Source organism: Ranitomeya imitator, chromosome 4 (genome assembly GCF_032444005.1).
Source record: "Ranitomeya imitator isolate aRanImi1 chromosome 4, aRanImi1.pri, whole genome shotgun sequence".
NCBI lineage: Eukaryota > Metazoa > Chordata > Amphibia > Anura > Dendrobatidae > Ranitomeya > Ranitomeya imitator.
Window position 1 is genome coordinate 78,963,813 of NC_091285.1, and position 21,423 is coordinate 78,985,235.

The window sequence follows — 21,423 nt, forward strand, 5'->3', positions numbered from 1 at the left end:
TTGTGGTCCTGACCGATCATAAGAATCTGATTTACCTCGAGTCTGCCAAACTGCTGAATCCTAGACAGGCTCGATGGTCCCTGTTTTTCTCCCGTTTTGATTTTGTGGTCTCGTACATTCCTGGTACTAAGATTGTTAAGGCGGATGCCCTCTCTAGGATTTTTTTTCCTGATTCCCCTGGGGTTCTTGAGCCAGTCGGCATTTTGAAGGAAGGGGTGATTCTTTCTGCCATCTCCCCTGATTTGCGACGGGTTCTTCAGGAATTTCAGGCTGATAAGCCTGACCGCTGTCCTGTGGGGAAACTGTTTGTTCCTGATAGATGGACTAGTAAAGTGATTTCTGAGGTTCATTGTTCTGTGTTGGCTGGCCATCCTGGGATTTTTGGTACCAGAGATTTGGTTAGTAGGTCCTTTTTGTGGCCTTCCTTGTCACGGGATGTGCGTTCTTTTGTGCAGTCCTGTGGGATTTGTGCGCAGGCTAAGCCTTGCTGTTCCCGCGCTAGTGGGTTGCTTTTGCCATTGCCGGTCCCTGAGAGACCTTGGACGCATATTTCTATGGATTTTATTTCCGATCTTCCTGTTTCCCAAAGAATGTCGTTTATCTGGGTTGTCTGTGACCGATTTTCTAAGATGGTTCATTTGGTGCCTTTGCCTAAATTGCCTTCTTCTTCTCATTTGGTTCCGTTGTTTTTTCAGCATGTGGTACGTTTGCATGGTATTCTGGAGAATATTGTGTCCGACAGAGGTTCCCAGTTTGTTTCTAGGTTTTGGCGGGCCTTTTGTGCCAAGCTGGGCATTGATTTGTCTTTTTCCTCTGCATTTCATCCTCAGACAAATGGCCAGACTGAGCGAACTAATCAGACCTTGGAGACCTATTTGAGATGCTTTGTGCCTGCTGATCAGGATGATTGGGTGGCTTTTTTGCCATTGGCCAAGTTTGCCCTTAATAATCGGGCTAGTTCGGCTACTTTGGTTTCGCTTTTTTTTGTAATTTTGGTTTTCATCCTCGTTTTTCTTCTGGGCAGGTTGAGCCTTCTGACCTTCCTGGTGTGGATTCTGTGGTCGACAGGTTGCAGCAGATTTGGGCTTATGTGGTGGACAATTTGGTGCTGTCTCAGGAGGAGGCTCAGCGTTTTGCTAACCGTCGTCGGTGTGTTGGTTCCCGGCTTTGGGTTGGTGATCTGGTTTGGTTTTCTTCCCGTCATGTTCCTATGAAAGTTTCTTCCCCTAAGTTTAAGCCTCGATTTATTGGTCCTTATAGGATTTCTGAGATTATTAATCCGGTGTCCTTTCGCCTGGCGCTTCCGGCCTCTTTTGCTATTTATAATGTCTTCCATAGATCTTTGTTGCGGAAATATGTGGAGCCCGTTGTTCCCTCTGTTGATCCTCCGGCCCCTGTATTGGTCGATGGGGAGTTGGAATATGTTGTTGAGAAGATTTTGGATTCCCGTTTTTCGAGGCGGAAGATTCAGTACCTTGTCAAGTGGAAGGGTTATGGCCAGGAGGATAATTGTTGGGTTTCTGCCTCTGATGTCCATGCCGTTGATTTGGTTCGTGCCTTTCATCGGGCTCATCCTGATCGGCCTGGGGGCTCTGGTGAGGGTTCGGTGACCCCTCCTCAAGGGGGGGTACTGTTGTGAATTCAGCTTTTGGGCACCCTCCGGTGGTTGTAGAGGGTAATGCAGTTGTGCCTGGACTGCAGGAGTGGACAGGTGTATCTACTAATTGCAAAACTGACTGGGGTATATAGCTTTGCTGGATCCTTTAGTCAGTGCCAGTTGTCCATTGTTCTTGAAGGATTCACTTCCCTGCTGGTCTCTCCAGTTTGCTGTGTTTTTCTACAAAGATGAGTCCTGGCTTTGTTTTTGCTGTCCACCTGCAGTGGACCTTATAGTTCTGTGCATTTTCATGTTTTTGTCTTGTCCAGCTTGGTCTGTAACGGAATTTTTGCAGCCTAGCTATTTCTCTGGAGATGCAGATATACCCCTCATGTCTTTAGTCAGATGTGGTGATCCGTATTTTCTGTGGTGGATATTTTCTAGTGTTTTTATACTGACGCATAGTACTCTGTTCTATTCTTTCTTTTTAGCTAGTATGGCCTCCTATGCTAAAATCTGATTTCATATCTGCGTATGTTATTTCCCTCTCCTCTCACAGTCAATATTTGTGGGGGGCTTTCTATCCTTTGGGGATTTTCTCTGAGGCAAGATAGGTTTCCTGTTTCTGTCTTTAGGGGTAGTTAGATCTTAGGCTGTGCCGAGGGGTCTAGGGAGTGTTAGGTACCCCCCACGGCTACTTCTAGTTGTGCTGCTAGGTTCAGGGTTTGCGGTCAGTACAGGGACCACCTTCTCCAGAGTATGTCTCATGCTGCTCCAAGGCCACCAGATCATAACACACATCACATTTGAAGTCATTATGAGGGGTCTATATGATAGAAAATACCCAAGTGTGACACCATTCTAAAAACTGCACCCCTCAAGGTGCTCAAAACCACATTCAAGAAGTTTATTAACCCTTCAGGTGTTTTACAGGAATTTTTGGAATGTTTAAATAAAAATGAACATTTAACTTTTTTCACACAAAATTTATTTCAGCTCCAATTTGTTTTATTTTACCAAGGGTAACAGGAGAAAATGGACCCCGAAAGTTGTTGTACAATTTGTCCTGAGTACGTTGATACCCCATATGTGGGGATAAACCACTGTTTGGGCGCATGGCAGAGTTCGGAAGGAAAGGAGCGACATTTGACTTTTCAATGCAAAATTGACTGGAATTGAGATGGGACGCCATGTTGCGTTTGGAGAGCCCCTGGTGTGCCTAAACATTGAAACCCCCCACAAGTGACACCATTTTGGAAAGTAGACCCCTTGAGGAACTTATCTAGATGTGTGGTGAGCACTTTGACCCAACAAGTGCTTCATAGAAGTTTATAATGCAGAGCCGTAAAAATAAAAAATCATATTTTTTCACAAAAAAGATCTTTTTGCCCCCAATTTTTTATTTTCCCAAGGGTAAGAGAAGAAATTAGACACACAAAAGTTGTTGTACAATTTGTCCTGAGTACGCTGATACCCCATATGTGGGTGTAAACCATTGTTTGGGCGCATGGCAGAGCTCGGAAGGGAAGGAGCGCCATTTGACTTTTCAATACAAAATTGACTGGAATTGAGATGGAACGCCATGTTGCGTTTGGAGAGCCCCTGATGTGCCTAAACATTGAAACCACCCACAAGTGACACCATTTTCAAAAGTAGACCCCCTAAGGAACTTATCTAGATGTGTTTTGAGAGCTTTGAGCCCCCAAGTGTTTTACTACAGACCCCAAAATTTCTTGTCCAATTTGTCCTGAGTACGCTGATACCCCATATGTGGGGGGGAAGCACTGTTTGGGCGCATGGCAGAGCTTGGAAGGGAAGGAGCGCCATTTGGAATACAGACTTAGATGGATTGGTCTGCAGGCATCACGTTGCATTTGCAGAGCCCCTGATGTACCCAAACAGTAGAAACCCCCCACAAGTGACCCCATATTGGAAACTAGACCCCCCAATGAACTTATCTAGATGTGTTGTGAGAACTTTGAACCCCCAAGTGTTTCACTGCAGTTTTACAACGCAGAGCCGCAAAAATAAAAAAATCTTATTTTTCCCACAAAAATGATTTTTAGCCCCCCACATTTTTATTTTACCGAGGATAACAAGAGAACTTGGACCCCAAAAGTTGTTGTCCAATGTGTCCTGAGTACGCTGATATGTTGGGGTAAACCCCTGTTTGGGCGCACCGGAGAGCTCGGAAGGGAAGGAGCACTGTTTTACTTTTTCAACGCAGAATTGGCTGGACTTGAGATCGGACGCCATGTTGCGTTTGGAGAGCCCCTGATGTGCCTGAACAGTGGAAACTCCCCAATTCTACCTGAAACCCTAATCCAACAACACCCCTAACCCTAATCCCAACGGTAACCCTAACCACACCCCTAACCCTGACACACCCTTAATTCTAATCCCAACCCTAATCCCAACCGTAAATATAATCCAAACCCTAACCCTACCTTTAGCCCCAACCCTAACCCTAACTTTAGCCCCAACCCTAACCCTAACTTTAGCCCCAACCCTAACCCTAACTTTAGCCCCAACCCTAACCCTAACTTTAGCTCCGAACCCTAACCCCAACCCTAACCCTAGCCCTAACCCTAGCCCCAACCCTAACCCCAATCCTAGCCCCAACCCTAACCCTAGCCCTAACCCCAGCCCCAACCCTAGCCCCAACCCTAGCCCTAACCCTAACCCCAACCCTAGCCCTAACCCTAGCCCTAACCCTAACCCTGATGGGAAAATGGAACTAAATACATTTTTTTAATTTTATTATTTTTCCCTAACTAAGGGGATGATGAAGGGGGGTTTGATTTACTTTTATAGCGTTTTTTATATCGGATTTTTATGATTGGCAGCTGTCACACACTAAAAGACGCTTTTTTTATAGCAAAAAAGTTATTGCGTCTCCACATTCTGAGACCTATAATTTTTCCATATTTTGGTCCACAGAGTCATCGTAGGTCTTTTTTTTTGCGGGACGAGTTGACGTTTTTATTGGTAACATTTTTGCACACGTGACAGTTTTTGATTACTTTTTATTCCGATTTTTGTGAGGCAGAATGACCAAAAACCAGCTATTCATGAATTTCTTTTGGGGGAGGCGTTTATACTGTTCCGCGTTTGGTAAAATTGATAAGGCAGTTTTATTCTTCGGGTCAGTACGATTACAGCGATATCTCATTTATATCTTTTTTTTATGTTTTGGCGCTTTTATACGATAAAAGCTATTTTATAGAAAAAATAATTATTTTGGCATCGCTTTATTCTCAGGACTATAACTTTTTTATTTTTTTACTTATTATGCTTTTTGGCAGCTCGTTTTTTGTGGGACAAGATGACGTTTTCAGCGATACCTTGGTTATTTACATCCGTCTTTTTGATTGCGTGTTATTCCACTTTTTGTTCGGCGGTATGATAATAAAGCGTTGTTTTTTGACTCGTTTTTTTTTTTTCTTACGGTGTTCACTGAAGGGGTTAACTAGTGGGACAGTTTTATAGGATGGGTCGTTACGGACGCGGCGATACTAAATATGTGTACTTTAATCTTTTTTTTTTTTTTTTAGATAAAGAAATGTATTTATGGGAATAATTTTTTTTTTTTAATTTATTTATTTATTTAGTAATTTTTTTTTTTTTTTTTTACACATGTGGAAATTTTTTTTTCCTCTTTTTTACTTTGTCCCAGGGGGGACATCACAGATCGCCGATCTCACAGTTTGCATAGCACTCTGTGAGATCGGCGATCTCACTCATCGCTGCAGGCTTACAGTGCTGCAGCTGCAGCCTGCTCCTGACCCGGAAGTACTCCCTGCAGGACCCGGATGCAGCCCTGCGGCCATTTTGGATCCGGGGACTGCAGGGAGAAGACGCTCGGTACAACCGAGAGCGTGGCCGATCGCTATGACGTACTATCCCGTCGGTGGGAATTAAGGCCCACCCCACCTCGACGGGATAGTACATCATATGGGATTAAGGGGTTAATAGCAGCGGTTACGGAGTGCGGTACCCGCGGCATAATGCGGTCCGTTACCGCCTGCATTAACCCTGTGTGAGCGGTGACTGGAGGGGAGTATGTGGGCACCGGGCACTGACTGCGGGGAGTAAGGAGCGGCCATTTTCTTCCAGACTGTTCCCGTCGCTGATTGGTCATGGCTGTTTTGCCGCGACCAATCAGCGACTTGGATTTCCATGACAGACAAAGGCCGCGACCAATAAATATCCATGACAGACAGAAAGACAGACAGACAGACAGATGGAAGTGACCCTTAGACAGTTATATAGTAGATGTATGTATGTGCATAATATACTGTATATGTATATATACTATACACACAGTAAGACTGCCGTCACACTAGCAGTATTTGGTCAGTATTTTACATCAGTATTACTGATGTAAAATACTGACCAAATACTGCTAGTGTGACGGCAGCCTAATAGTGATGAGCAAGCACTAAAACAATTGGGTACTCGTTATTCGAGTCGAGCAAATAAGTATATTGGAAGTCAATTTGGAACTTGAGCATTTTTCTGGTGACCCGGCCCCCCCAGAGGTCTATAGGGGGTCTAAAATTTGCTGAAAACAATATAAACAGCGCTCAAATGGCATGGGAACAGCATGGGGAAGACCCTTGAAAGCATTTCTGACTCCCAGGTCGCTGCTGGGAATAATGTTGTCATAGTATTACGCAACTTTAAAATAAAAAACATACAAAACCACAGTTAAAATGGATTTAACTGGAAAAAATGTTAAGAAACATTTTTTCCAGGATAATTATCGTATATACTCGAGTATAAGCCGACCCGAGTATAAGCCGACCCCCCCTAATTTTGCCACAAAAAACTGGGAAAACTTATTGACTCGAGCATAAGCCTAGGGTGGAAAATGCAGCAGCTACTGGTGAATTTCAAAAATAAAAATAGATGCTCCATACTGTTCATTATGGCCTCATAGCTGTGCCATATAGTGCTCTGCACCGTTCATTATTTCCCCATAGATGTACCATAGAAAGCTGTGCCATATAGTGCTCTGCACCGTTCATTATTGCCCCATAGCTGTGCCATATAGTGCTGTGCACCGTTCATTATTGCCCCATAGCTGTGCCATATAGTGCTCTGCGCCATTCATTATTGCCCCGTAGCGTAGATATGCCATATAGTGCTCTGCGCCGTTCATTATTGCCCCATAGCTGTGCCATATAGTGCTCTGCACCGTTGATTGTTGCCCCATAGCTGTGCCATATAGTGCTCTGCGCCGTTCATTATTGCCCCATAGCTGTGCCATATAGTGCTCTGCACTGTTCATTGTTGCCCCATAGCTGTGCCATATAGTGCTCTGCGCCGTTCATTATTGCCCCATAGCTGTGCCTTATAGTGCTCTGCGCCGTTCATTTTTGCCCCATAGCTGTGCCATATAGTGCTCTGCGCCGTTCATTATTGCCCCATAGCTGTGCCATATAGTGCTCTGCACCGTTCATTCTTGCCCCATAGCTGCCATATAGTACTCTGCGCCGTTCATTATTGCCCCGTAGCTGTGCCATATAGTGCTCTGCGCAATTCATTATTGCCCCATAGCTGCCATATAGTGCTCTGCGCCGTTCATTATTGCCCCATAGCTGTGCCATATAAAGCTGTGCCATTGCTGCTACAATAAAAAAAAAATGCCATACTCACCTCGCTGCTTGCAGCTCCCAGCATCTCGTCCCGGCGTCTCTCCGCAGTGACTGATCAGGCAGAGGGCGCCGTGCACACTATATGCGTCATCGCGCCCTCTGACCTGAACAGTCAGAGCAAGAGGACGCGAAGACAGAGCGGCGCCCGGCGTGTGGAACGCGGACAGGTGAATATTACATACTTATCTGCTCCCGGCGTCCCGCTCCCTCTGCCTGTCACACGGTCTTCGGTGCCACAGCCTCTTCCTCTATCAGCGGTCACCGGCACCGCTGATTAGAGAAATGAATATGCGGCTCCACCCCTATGGGAGGTGGAGCCGCATATTCATTTCTCTAATCAGCGGTCCCACGTGACCGCTGAACAGGGGAAGAGCTGCAGCACCGAAGACCGTGTGACGGGCAGAGGGAGCGTCAGGACCGCCGGGACTAGGTGAGTATGCCTCAGCGCCCTCTCCCCCTCACCCGCCGACCCTGCCGCCCACCAAAATTTTGGGCTGAAAATCTTGGTTTATACTTTATATAATTTATTATTATTACTTATAATTTATTTTGTTTTATATACAAGTACCGTATATACTCATATATGGTTCTTGTATATAAAACAAAATAAATTAATAGAAAAAAAATGCTCCTCCACACCTTGGGCTATGTACACACATATTGTTTTTGCTGCTCTTTTATACATTTTCATTGCTTTCAAAGGTGAAAAAAAATTGTAATAATAATAATCTTTATTTTTATATAGCGTTAATGCAGCGCCCCAGAGTCCTGGTCATTGCAGTAATGTCGCTCTGCCACTAAGGGGAGCGATGTTATGTCTGATTGCACTAAAGGAGTTCATCTGACCAGGTATCACCAGCACACAGTACACTTCACACTCCGGCCACTAGGGGGAGCAAAAGGTTCTATTTATTAGGCTACTCCTCACACTGGTAAAACTAGGGGTTGGATAGGAAGTTAGGGAGAACGCAGCCTGGGAGAGCTCCAGGGAGGACCTGTCAGAACTGGGAATCTGGCAGGTGCCTAGCAGAAAGGACAGACAGTTACGGGACCGCGCCTGCACTACCTTACGGCGGTATCTCAAGAAAGGACACGAAGAGAAGGATATTCTGGCGAAGTGGGATCATAGTACGAAGGAGATAGAACCAGAAGGAGTCGTGCCCCGAGTTTGGCAACATCCTTCTGAGGCGCGTAGCCGGTGGCCGGAGCACCGAGGAAGTAACAGACTCCACGCATTACTTAAAACAGCGGCAGGGCAGTTAATTACAGGTTGGCTGTCTACCATACATCACCTAAGAAGACATAGGAGGCACATCGTGGGAGAGGGGCGTCTCTAGGGTCCCAGAATAACTCCAGGCCTACCTGTCATAAAGGTGCGTCCTAGCCATAACAAACCTGGGGGACGGAGAGAGAAAGATCTAGAAAGAATGAGAGCAGAAGTTGTGAGGACTATCCTGAATGCCCAGCAGGGAAGAACTACAACACACAGGCGCTAGTTGGTAGGCACTGATTTCCACCTGCAAAGGGAACTCTGGATGTGCCCTCAGACCGGCCAGTCTCAGACAGCCCTGTTGACAGTGCTCTGGATTGAGGATCCTGAAACCTTCAGTAAAAGGTAAAGAGACTGCAGCCCTGTGTCGTCATTCCTCGCATCTTGCACCACGCACCATCACCTTTTATTGGACACCCCTTAGCAGGGTCACGGACCGGGTCTAGCCACCGTGACCACCCCGGACCGAGTACCCCGTGGCCCTGCGTCTGGGGGCGCTCCAACTTGGCGTCACGAACAGGATCTACTTAAGCCTGAAGAATCAGGTCATGTGTGCCTTGGAACTGTGATTGAACTGTGACTTATTGCAAAGACTGTGTATTGCTATTTGCCGCCAAAATCCGCCATTGCCGTGCCGTGTGGAGCGCGAGGGGAGGAGCCATAGCTTCGTGGGTGGAGCCGGCTAGAAAAGAGCGCGGAGTGGAAGACGCGGTAAGATGCTGATCCCGGAAGGAGAACCCCGACAGGTTAGCAAGGGGGGAAGAACGGCCATGTCGGATCCCGGAGGAGCGGAGGTGGTGGCCACAGCTGCAGACTCGGGAGCACTTCCAGATTCCGTGGTAGACGCAGCCACGGGTCTGATTTCACTGCCGGATGCTGCGGGGCTTGCCACTCCCATCAACCATCCGTATACTGCCGCTGCTACAACAGCCATAATGCCCTTCTCTATGCCATACCTACCAGGGGCCGCCTGGCTCCCGCGATACTCCGGAGAAGCTTATACGTTAACTGACTTTAAAGAGGGGATTTGTAGCCTGCTTGAGTTTTATCCCTTGATGGAGCCTCAGAAAGTTCATATGATAACCGGCCAACTCTTTGGAGCGGCATTGAGGGAAGTGAAGTCCTGGCCTGTTGCAGACAAGAAAACTGCGCAACAGGTATTTGCAAAGCTTAAAACCACCTTTGACACCCGCACTGCTACGGAAATTAAATTGACGTTCTATGGGTGTAAGCAGAGGCCGCAGGATAGCTTACGGGACTATGTCCTCAATTTTCAGGAGGCGCTGCGGGCCATCAGGCAAAATGACCCAAACAGCATGCAAGATGAAGATAAACTCCTGAAGGAGCAGTTCATCGAGGGGCTCCTGTGCAGTAACCAAAGGGCCCAGCTACACTTCCTGGCCATGCAGAATCCAGACCTGACTTTTGCGCAATTCAAAGATAAAGCCATCCAGGCACTACCAGAGCGACAGCCCAGCCGTGCCGCAATTCCCAGGCGTCCAGCCCTCACGTACCACCAGGAGGTGGCGCCGGATGTACCCATCTCCGCCGAGGCCGATGCCCAGATCCTGGAAGACGACTCCCCTGCAGGACTGCGCCTCCAGGTACAGGAACTGACCAGGAGCGTTGCTGCCGTAGCCCGGACCGTCCAATCCCTACAGGAGGCCCCTAAGGAGAAGATCCAGCTGGCTTCCAGACCGGAAGATGTCCCCTGGCAGCGACCAAGGAGAGTTCCATCGACCAGAGGCAGAGACGATGATCGTTTTCATCGGGATGGACGACCTATTTGCCACCGCTGCCACCAGGTGGGCCATCTTGCAAGGTACTGTCAGTTAAACGAGCAACCCCTGGGGCCAAGGGCCGACCCCCAGGAGTAGAACGCCCAGGCCCGTAGAACTGGAGAGCCAAATACATCGGGGGGCGACCAGTTCTCCCCATCGTGATCGACGGTATCCCCATGAACACTTTGCTGGACACCGGTTCCCAGGTGACAACTATGCCCCACATTCTTTATAGACGTTATTGGGAGGACACCGACATTACCCGTGCCCCCGATGATGATTTTACCATAATAGCTAGTAATGGTCAGCCGCTGCCGCAAGTGGGGTATAAAGAGGTCACTATTAAGGTGGGGCGGGTAGAACTGGAGGCCCAGGGAATTGTCATTGTTGATATTGACCGACGCGAATGTAACCCCATGATGACCATCGGTACTAATGTCATAGAAAATTTTCTTGCAGAAGTTATTGTTTTGTTGCAGCAAGTAGCAGAGACAGCTGGTTACAGTGAACAACGTGCCTTGCAGAAAGAAATCAGAGCCCTAATGCGGAGACAGCAAGTGGAGCTGACTGGTGGTGAAATTGGCCGGGTCACAGTGAGTGATTCGAACCCCATTGCAATACCCCCCAGGAGTGAAATGTTAATATGGTATCGGGCAGCCATACCCCTCAGGGGTAAAGACTATCAGGCCCTGATAGAACCCGTGTATTCGGAGAATAGGCCTACCCTCCTGACAGCCAGAGGGGTGGTTGACGTCCTCAAGGGGAGTGTGCCGGTACGTGTTCTTAACTGCGGGGAGGAGGAAGTCCACCTAACCAAATATGTCACACTTGCCAAGCTGTTTACTGTTAATAATAGTGTGATACAGGCACCCGGGCCCTTGGCTCCGTCTAAGTCAGTGGAGGACAACGGCTTTGCAGAGCAATCAAAAGATTGGTGTCAAGAATTACATGTGGGCACTGATACTACTCCATCTCACCAGATACAGGGGGCCTACAGGGTGGTTCACGAGTATGAGCGGGTATTCAGCAAACACCCCCTTGATTTTGGGTGGGTAAAAGGGATTCAACATCACATCCCCACAGGAGATCACCCACCCGTAAACGAAAGATACCGTCCTGTACCCCCAGCTCATTATCAGTGTGCCAAGGACATGTTGCGAGAGATGAAGGAGGCTGGGGTAGTGAGAGACAGTTGTAGCCCCTGGGCAGCTCCATTAGTCCTTGTTAGGAAGAAAGATGGCACCATGAGGATGTGTGTGGATTATAGGCAATTTGTAACAACCCTGCCGACATCACTGCATGGCCTTCCATTCCCCACCTGCCTGTTACATCAACTCACTCACCCAGTGCCATGCTGTGAGATCTGTCTGCTGCCGGTTCCATGCCATGTGCTTCATGGCAGCTTGCTCTGTGTACACTTCCTGGCTGTGTGCATAGGGAGCGGCGCCAGCCACTCCGGATTCTTATTGAGACTGTGTGCACCTCCCTTGGGTGTTCCTGGCCAATAGCCTTGAGGCCTCTGATACTTAAGGCATCCTCAACCATTGGAGGATGCCTGTGCAAACTATTCCCCTCAGTTAGCATTTGCTACTGAGCTGCCAGGTCGTGTCTGTTTCCTGTCTCAGAGGGCTGCAATACTGCAGGCCTTCATCTGTGTTCTGTTTGTGTGTCCGTTCCTGTCTGAACTCTGGTCTATGTCCATCCCTGCTCCTTCTTTGTCATTAGTCATTTCCCACTTTGCTGTGTGTACCTCTGCCTTATCTTTCTGCACTGTTCGCCACTGTCTGTGGCTCTGCTTCTCTCTGCTCAGTTCTACCACAACCTGTGGTTCTGTGTCTCTCAGCTTTTCTCTCAGCTCTGCTCTCTGTAACTTTGCTCTGCCCTCTGACCTTGCTTTACACTCTGTGGCTTTGCTCTCAGCTCTGCACTCAGACCTTGCTCCGCACTCTGTGGTTTAGCTCTGTGGCTCTGCTCAGCGTCTCCACTCTTGGCTCCGCCTCCAGCGTCTCCGCTCTTGGCTCCGCCTCCAGCATCTCCGCTCTTGGCTCCACCTCCAGCGTCTCCGCTCTTGGCTCTGCCTCCAGCGTCTCTGCTCTTGGCTCCGCCTCCAGCGTCTCTGCTCTTGGCTCCGCCTCCAGCGTCTCCGCTCTTGGCTCCGCCTCGAGCGTCTCCGCTCTTGGCTCTGCCTCCTGTGGCTCCGTCCTTGGCTCTGCCTTCTCCTTCTCTACTCTCTGCTCTGCCTTCTCCTTCTCTTCTCTTAGCTCCACCTCCTACTCTTACTCCGCCTCCTGTGATTCAGCTTTGCTTTCACTCTTGCTCTATCTTTATTCTGCAACTTTCCATACAGGTCTCTACCTGTTCCTTTATATTCTCCAGTCTGAACAGGTTCTTACCTGTTTCCACACATGCATCTGTATACCAGTTTCTACCAGAGTATCAGTCCTGACTGACAGTGCCAGCCGTGCCTGCCTGTCTGCCTGAGTGCCAGCCGTGCCCATCTGCCTGCCTGTATCTCCATCAAGCCAGCCTGCCCGTCATGGCCTCCGCCATACCTGTCTGTCAGCCAGTGTCGCAGCTGTGCCTGCCTGTCCCCGGTGGGATCAGCATCCACAGTCCGACTCCACCCTGGAGTGATACCTGGTAGCTTCCTATTGCACAAGTCTGACCTCACCACCAGAGGCTCCAGCGAACACCTAGGAAGCTACTTAGTTATGCCCCTTCCAGGGAAGTTCGGTCTGTGGTCCAGTGGGGCCACACCCCCAGGCGCCCGCGCCAACCAGTCTCGGCGCGAGCGTTACAGATTGCACAGGCCATGGTCCCCGCTGAGTCCCATGAGCCGCTGCTCTTGGAGCAAAATGAACTCTCTTCTAGCCCGTATCGGCCCCCGGAAGATTTCGTTGGTCGGTTGAGTGATTGGCCTTGTAAAGATCTGCCTAAACCTACTCCAGGTGGTCCACTCATAATCTCTAGAGAGTTGTATGATTACATTGCCAGTAGAGAAAAACTCCTTCCGCCAAGATACTATGGGGATCCAGAGGAGTGCATGGAGTTCCTGGAGCGTAGTCTGATGTATATCGAAGCAAATCCATCTGAATTTTCTTCTGATAGGTTCAAGGTAGGATTTATCTTGTCCTACCTAGCAGGAGATGCATTGAATTGGATGAACCCTCTCTGGGAAGCAAGGGATCCGATCCTCCCAGACCTTGGGGCTTTCCTGGAAGCCTTCGTTAAAGCCTTCAAGGCGCCTAAACCTGCTCCTCCTGCAAAGTCTTCCCTCACCAGATCCCAGAGACGGTCTAGACTAGCGAATCCTCCAAAGAAATCGTCACGTCTGACCAAGTCCGTCCAAGACCCACCTGTTCCTCTACCTGTCCCAGCAGCTACCCAAGCAAAACCCAGAAGGCTGATAAAAGTGGGCTGGCAAAGCAGCAGCCCAAATCCAGCCGCAAGAAGGGAACGCGGTATCGCTGCGGTTGCAAGGAACATCCAGATGGTCTCTGTCCTGTAGATCTAAAACTCCAAAACCCTGGGCCAGCAGGAGAGGCTGCCCTAGGTGAGAGTACCTCCTCTCCATTAAAATCAAAGACTGTGTCTCTGTTTTCCGGGAGCTTTGGTGTGGTAAAGTCGCCAACCATTCGGAGTCGGTGTGTGGTCTCGGTCATACAGCTCCAGAACCCGGTAAGGGCATTGTCTGAAGATGGTCAAGCCCTACTCAAGAGCAGTCTAGTCCTGCAAGGACAAATACAGCTCCAAGTTGGAGTCTTATACACGAAGAAGTTTGTCTACCGTATGCTGTCGGTTATGCCCATGGGTCATTTTAAGCCTAGGACTCTATCACCCGCCCTGGTCAAGAGTTCCTGCAAAATGCTTCATTTGAATTTACCCAGTCATGAGAGGTGTCTGGTTCCCATGCATCAAGGACAGTCAACTGTGTTGTCTTCTTCAGCTGGTCTGCTAGTCATCGAGTCAAGGTGTCTTGACGTCACCCAAGATTAGGAAGCGGTGACTATCTCTCCACACGTCTCCAGTGACTATACCAGTAACCCGTTAGTCATCGAGTCAAGGAATTCTGATGTTACCAAAGATGCGAAAGCGGTGACAATCTCTCCTCACAACTCTAATGACTATACCTGTAACCTGTTCATGGAAATACCTCTGCCTCTTGGACGTTTTTTTCTGGATAATAGGCAGAAAATGGTTCCCATGTGGGTGCCTTCATCGTCTATATGGCCGGTTGGTGAAGAATCCATAACAGAAGTTTTTTCCTCTCAGTTTTTTTCTGATCCGGTGGAATCGTTGTTCTCCACCCTCTGTTCCAATGATTTTTCCTGTGTTCAGTACTCTGGAACATCTCTGCTACCTGAAAGTTTGTCTCTGGATATCGGGCAGAAGACGTATCCTGTGAGTGTTCCTTCGGCTTCCATGTGGCCGGCTGGTGAAGATATCAAGTCAGTAGCATCCAAGTCCCTGCTTCTTGTTTATCCTGAGGAAGTGGTCCAGCCCATCGAGGAAGTCAACCCCATTGGGTACAAAGAGACTTTGCTATCTGAGATTTCTGATGAAGCTAACCCTGTAGGGCACAAAGAGACTTTGTCTTCTGAGATTCCTGGTGACCAGTTTGCCTTATCCTACTTTGAAGATGTTATGACTTGGACTGTGAGTGGTTTCTTTCTTCTTCTATGGATCATTTTAGCGGCTTTGAAGAAGAGGGGGCGTAAAGGAGGTGGTACTGTAACAACCCTGCCAGCATCACTGCATGGCCTTCCATTCCCCACCTGCCTGTTACATCAACTCGCTTACCCAGTGCCATGCTGTGAGATCTGTCTGCTGCCAGTTCCATGCCATGTGCTTCATGGCGGGTTGCTCTGTGTACACTTCCTGGCTGTGTGCATAGGGGGGCGGCGCCAGCCACTCCGGATTCTTATTGAGACTGTGTGCACATCCCTTGGGTGTTCCTGGCCAATAGCCTTGAGGCCTCTGATACTTAAGGCATCCTCACCCATTGGAGGATGCCTGTGCAAACTATTCCCTTCAGTTAGCATTTGCTACTGAGCTGCCAGGTCGTGTCTGTTTCCTGTCTCAGAGGGCTGCAATACTGCAGGCCTTCATCTGTGTTCTGTTTGTGTGTCCGTTCCTGTCTGAACTCTGGTCTATGTCCATCCCTGCTCCTTCTTTGTCATTAGTCATTTCCCACTCTGCTGTGTGTACCTCTGCCTTATCTTTCTGCTCTGTTCGCCACTGTCTGTGGCTCTGCTTCTCTCTGCTCAGTTCTACCACAAACTGTGGTTCTGTGTCTCTCAGCTTTTCTCTCAGCTCTGCTCTCTGTAACTTTGCTCTGCCCTCTGACCTTGCTTTACACTCTGTGGCTTTGCTCTCAGCTCTGCACTCAGACCTTGCTTTGCACTCTGTGGCTTAGCTCTGTGGCCCTGCTCAGCTCTCGCTCAGCGTCTCCACTCTTGGCTCCGCCTCCAGCATCTCTGCTCTTGGCTCCGCCTCCAGCATCTCCGCTCTTGGCTCCGCCTCCAGCATCTCCGCTCTTGGCTCCGCCTCCAGCATCTCCGCTCTTGGCTCCGCCTCCAGCGTATCCGCTCTTGGCTCCGCTTCCAGCGTCTCCGCTCTTGGCTCCGCTTCCAGCGTCTCCGCTCTTGGCTCCGCCTCCAGCGTCTCTGCTCTTGGCTCCGCCTCCAGCATCTCCGCTCTTGGCTCCGCTTCCAGCGTCTCCGCTCTTGGCTCCGCTTCCAGCGTCTCCGCTCTTGGCTCCGCCTCCAGCGTCTCCGCTCTTGGCTCCGCCTCCAGCGTCTCCGCTCTTGGCTCCGCCTCCAGCGTCTCCGCTCTTGGCTCCGGTTCCAGCATCTCCGCTCTTGGCTCTGCCTCCAGCATCTCCGCTCTTAGCTCCGCCTCCAGCGTATCCGCTCTTGGCTCCGCCTCCAGCGTATCCGCTCTTGGCTCCGCTTCCAGCGTCTCCGCTCTTGGCTCCGCTTCTAGCGTCTCCGCTCTTGGCTCCGCCTCCAGCGTCTCCACTCTTGGCTCCGCCTCCAGCATCTCCGCTCTTGGCTCCGCCTCCTGCGGCTCCATCCTTGGCTCTGCCTTCTCCTTCTCTACTCTCTGCTCTGCCTTCTCCTTCTCTTCTCTTAGCTCCACCTCCTACTCTTACTCCGCCTCCTGTGATTCTGCTTTGCTTTCACTCTTGCTCTATCTTTATTCTGCAACTTTCCATACAGGTCTCTACCTGTTCCTTTATGTTCTCCAGTCTGAACAGGTTCTTACCTGTTTCCACACATCCATCTGTATACCAGTTTCTACCAGAGTATCAGTCCTTTCTGCCAGTGCCAGCCGTGCCCGCCTGTCTGCCTGAGTGCCAGCCGCGCCCGTCTGCCTGCCTGCATCTCCGTCAAGCCAGTCCGCCCATCAGGGCCTCTGCCATACCTGTCTGTCAGCTGTGCCTGCCTGCCCGTGTCTTGTCCCCGGTGGGATCAGCATCCACAGTCCGACTCCACCCTGGAGTGGTACCTAATAGCTTCCTATTGCACAAGTCTGACCTCACCACCAGAGGCTCCAGCAAACACCTAGGAAGCTACTTAGTTACGCCCCTTCCAGGGAAGTTCGGTCTGTGGTCCAGTGGGGCCACACCCCCAGGCGCCCGCGCCAACCAGTCTCGGCGTGAGCGTTACACAATTAAACCGCATTACACATCAGGGCGCATACCCCCTGCCTTGGCTGCGTTAAAGTCTGCTAATTACTTCTCTACCTTAGATCTCACCAGTGGGTACTGGCAGGTTCCCGTGGCAGAGGCGGACAAGGAAAAGACAGCCTTCACGACGCCGATGGGTCTCGGTGAGTTCAACTACATGCCCTTCGGATTGTGTAACGCCCCGGGGACGTTCCAGAGGATGATGGAGCGCTGTTTGAGACACAAGAACTTTGAGACCGTGCTGCTATATCTGGACGATGTCATTGTCTTCTCTAAGAGCTATGAAGACCATTTGAAGCACCTGGCCGAGGTATTTGAAGCGCTGTCCAACTTTGGCTTAAAGGTGAAACCATCCAAATGCCATCTGCTAAAACCCAAAGTACAGTATCTGGGCCATGTGGTGAGTGCCGAAGGAGTGGCCCCAGACCCCGACAAGGTCACGGTGATCAAAGACTGGCCACAGCCCGGTAACCTTCATGAAGTCCGGCAGTTCCTCGGGTTGGTGGGCTACTACCGGAGGTTTATCAAGGACTTCACCAAGAAGGCCGCGCAATTGCAAGACCTGTTGGTGGGCCAGCCCAAGAAACCCAAGGGTAAGAATACCCCGTTGGATTGGAACGACGGACTGGAAGGATCGTTCACTTGCTTAAAATCGGCACTGATGGGAGAAGAAGTACTAGCCTACCCTGAATACGACCGTTTGTATTGTATACAGATGCCAGCAACGTGGGGCTGGGAGCTGTTCTGTCCCAGGTCCAGAAGGGCAAGGAACGAGTAATTGCTTACGCCAGCAGGAAGCTTCGCCCCACTGAAAGGAACCCAGACAACTACAGTTCCTTTAAGCTGGAGTTCCTCGCCGTCGTTTGGGCCGTGACGGAGAGGTTCAAGCACTATCTGGCCTTAGCAAAATTCACCGTCTTCACGGATAATAATCCACTAATGCACTTGGACACAGCGAAACTCGGCACCTTGGAGCAGCGGTGGATGGCCCGGTTGTCCAATTACGACTTCACCATCAAGTACCGGGCGGGGCACAAGAATGCGAATGCCGATGCATTGTCCGGAATGCCTCACCTGCCCGAAACGGAGGAAGATCCAGAAGCATTTGAAGAAGTGGAGCTGCCCGCCTTCCATCGCCCCAAGGCAACTCAGTGCTCCCATCAGGTGGAGAACAGGCGCAGAAACAAACAGGGCGCCCCGTTTAATCCCCTGCGCCACCACGGGTGGACAGAGAACCAGGATGGTGATCCTGCGGTCCGTCGAGTGAAAGAACTCCTGACGCAGGCAGGTTTGCATCCCGGCCTGGATGATTCACCGGAGGCATTTCAGTTGTGGAAGGAGAGGGGCAAACTGTTTATTCACGATGGCAAGCTGTGCCGAAGGAGCATCGACCCCCACACTCACGAATTGGTGTGGCAGATCATGGTCCCCAGACAAGATGTGCCAATGGTCCTGGGAGCGTACTACGATGGGGCAGGACACTTCGGATGGAAGAAGCTGGAGAGGCTACTCCGTGGGAGGTTCTACTGGATCGGCATGAAGAAAGCCATCGAGAAGTGGTGTCAAGAGTGTGGCCCCTGTAGCCTACGCCGGAAGGATCGTGACAGCCAACGGGCTCCCTTGCAGCCCATCATCACCAAACGGCCGCTCGAGCTGGTGACGCTGGATCACGTAAAGCTAACACCTAGCTGGTCAGGTTATATATACGCTCTCACCATTGTGGACCACTATTCCAGATTCCTGGTAGTCATACCAGTCAAAGATCTAACGGCTAGGACGGCTGCCAAAACCTTCCAGCAGTACTTCTGTCGACCCCATGGGTACCCAGAGAACGTGTTGACCGATCAGGGGCCAGCATTTGAAGTGGAGGTGTTCCAGGAGTTCTGCAATTTGTACGGGTGTAAGAAAATCAGAACCATGTTGTACCATCCACAGACCAACGGGATGAACCAAGTGGTGATCGACTTACTAAAGACCTTACCTGTAGAGAAGCGGAACTTGTGGCCTACAAAGTTACCAGACTTGATAGATATGTACAACCACATCCCGATGAATTCCACCAACTGCACCCCAGTGTACCTGATGCGAGGAAGGTCTAGCAAGTTACCCGTCGATCTGGACATGGGGGTCCTGACCCCCAAAGATATATTGCCAGATGCGGATTGGGATACCGAGAGGCAGCAGAGGTACCGCAAAGTACAGGAATGTGTAGAAAGAAGTCTTGCTCAAGCCAGACAGAAGCAAGAGAGGGACTACAACCAGTATGCTCCCGCGGCTCCATTGGCACCTGGTGAGCAGGTACTCAAATGAAAGAGGAGACTACACAAGCTTGATGACCAATGGGAAGCAGAACCGTATACCATTCTGTCCTCCAATTTCGACAATACGAAGGTCTGTCTCATCAGTAAAGACGGAGGGGAGACTTCAACGGCCATATCCAGAGACCACCTGAAAATATGCCCTGATAAGCTGAAAGATGGGGAAACAGATCCCAGGGCTTCTCCGCCCGTGGAAGAGGAGAAGATGATACACACTCTTCTTGGCGATTTTCCCCAGTCCTGGACTCAAATAAATCAGGCCATTGTGGTACCTGTCTTAACGTTTCGTCAACCGAGACCGCCAGAACTAAATGTGGTGCCAGGGCATCTGGACCCGCAAGCGCAGCCGACCCCACCAGAAGATGTGATGCCAACAGTCGAACCAGCGGGCCCTCCCTCTGCCATCAGTGAATCGGCCATGCCCACCACTAATAGTGGCAGCACTGAGAACTCCAGCATGTCAGTGATGCCCAGACTCACTAGAACTGTAGCTAGAAGACAGTGCACTACACCAGCGATAGCAAGCGTAGCGGACCCGGTTAGGCCAATAGCCACCCCTGCGCTGCGAAGGTCTAAGCGTAGCACCCAGAATCAGACTCCACTCCGCTATAAAATGTGGAGATATTAACGATAGTTGCTATTCGGTTGAAAATGCTTGTGTAAATATCTGTGTTATAGGTTTAAAAAAAAATGGACAATGGCGTTATGGACAGTGAATCAGTCCAAAACTTTTACAGGGGCCCCTTTGTTTACCCGGGGTCCCTGCTGTTCTATGGTTGCACCTACTGAACTGGGAGTCATGGACTGTGCATGACCAATCTTTTGCAACATTCAAGCGTCCTTACCTTCCATAAGGGAAAGCACTGTTATATTTACTTGTTGATAGTATGCAAATATTTTGTGTGTTTTCTATTAACATGTATTGTTGTTCTTCTTTTCCCAGTCCGGGAGTACTGGATTTAACCGGGGGCGGGGGGGAGTGCAGCGCCCCAGAGTCCTGGTCATTGCAGTAATGTCGCTCTGCCACTAAGGGGAGCAATGTTATGTCTGATTGCACTAAAGGAGTTCATCTGACCAGGTATCACCAGCACACAGTACACTTCACACTCCGGCCACTAGGGGGAGCAAAAGGTTCTATTTATTAGGCCACTCCTCACACTGGTAAAACTAGGGGTTGGATAGGAAGTTAGGGAGAACACAGCCTGGGAGAGCTCCAGGGAGGACCTGTCAGAACTGGGAATCTGGCAGGTACCTAGCAGAAAGGACAGACAGTTACGGGACCGCGCCTGCACTACCTTGTGGCAGTATCTCAAGAAAGGACACGAAGAGAAGGATATTGTGGAGAAGTGAGAAGTGGGATCATAGTACGAAGGAGATAGAACCAGAAGGAGTCATGCCCCGAGTTTGGCAACATCCTTCTGAGGCGCGTAGCCGGTGGCCGGAGCACCGAGGAAGTAACAGACTCCACGCATTACTTAAAACAGCGGCAGGGCAGTTAATTACAGGTTGGCTGTCTACCATACATCACTTAAGAAGACATAGGAGGCACATCGTGGGAGAGGGGCGTCTCTAGGGTCCCAGAATAACTCCAGGCCTACCTGTCATAAAGGTGCGTCCTAGCCATAACAAACCTGGGGGACGGAGAGAGAAAGATCTAGAACGAACGAGAGCAGAAGTTGTGAGGACTATCCCGAATGCCCAGAAGGGAAGAACACACAGGCGCTAGTTGGTAGGCACTGATTTCCACCTGCAAAGAGAACTCTGGATGTGCCTTCGGACCGGCCGGTCTCAGACAGCCCTGTTGACAGTGCTCTGGATTGAGGATCCTGAAACCTTCAGTAAAAGGTAAAGAGACTGCAGCCCTGTGTCCTCGTTATTCCTCGCACCACGCACCATCACCTTTTATTGGACGCCCCTTGGCAGGGTCACGGACCGGGTCTAGCCACCGTGACCACCCCGGACCGACTACCCCGCGGCCCTGCGTCTAGGGGCGCTCCACTAACATATTCCACAGTGCTTTACCGGTTTGCACACATTATCACCACTGTCCCCATTGGGGCTCACAATCTAAATTCCCTATCAGTATGTCTTTGGAATGTGGGAGGA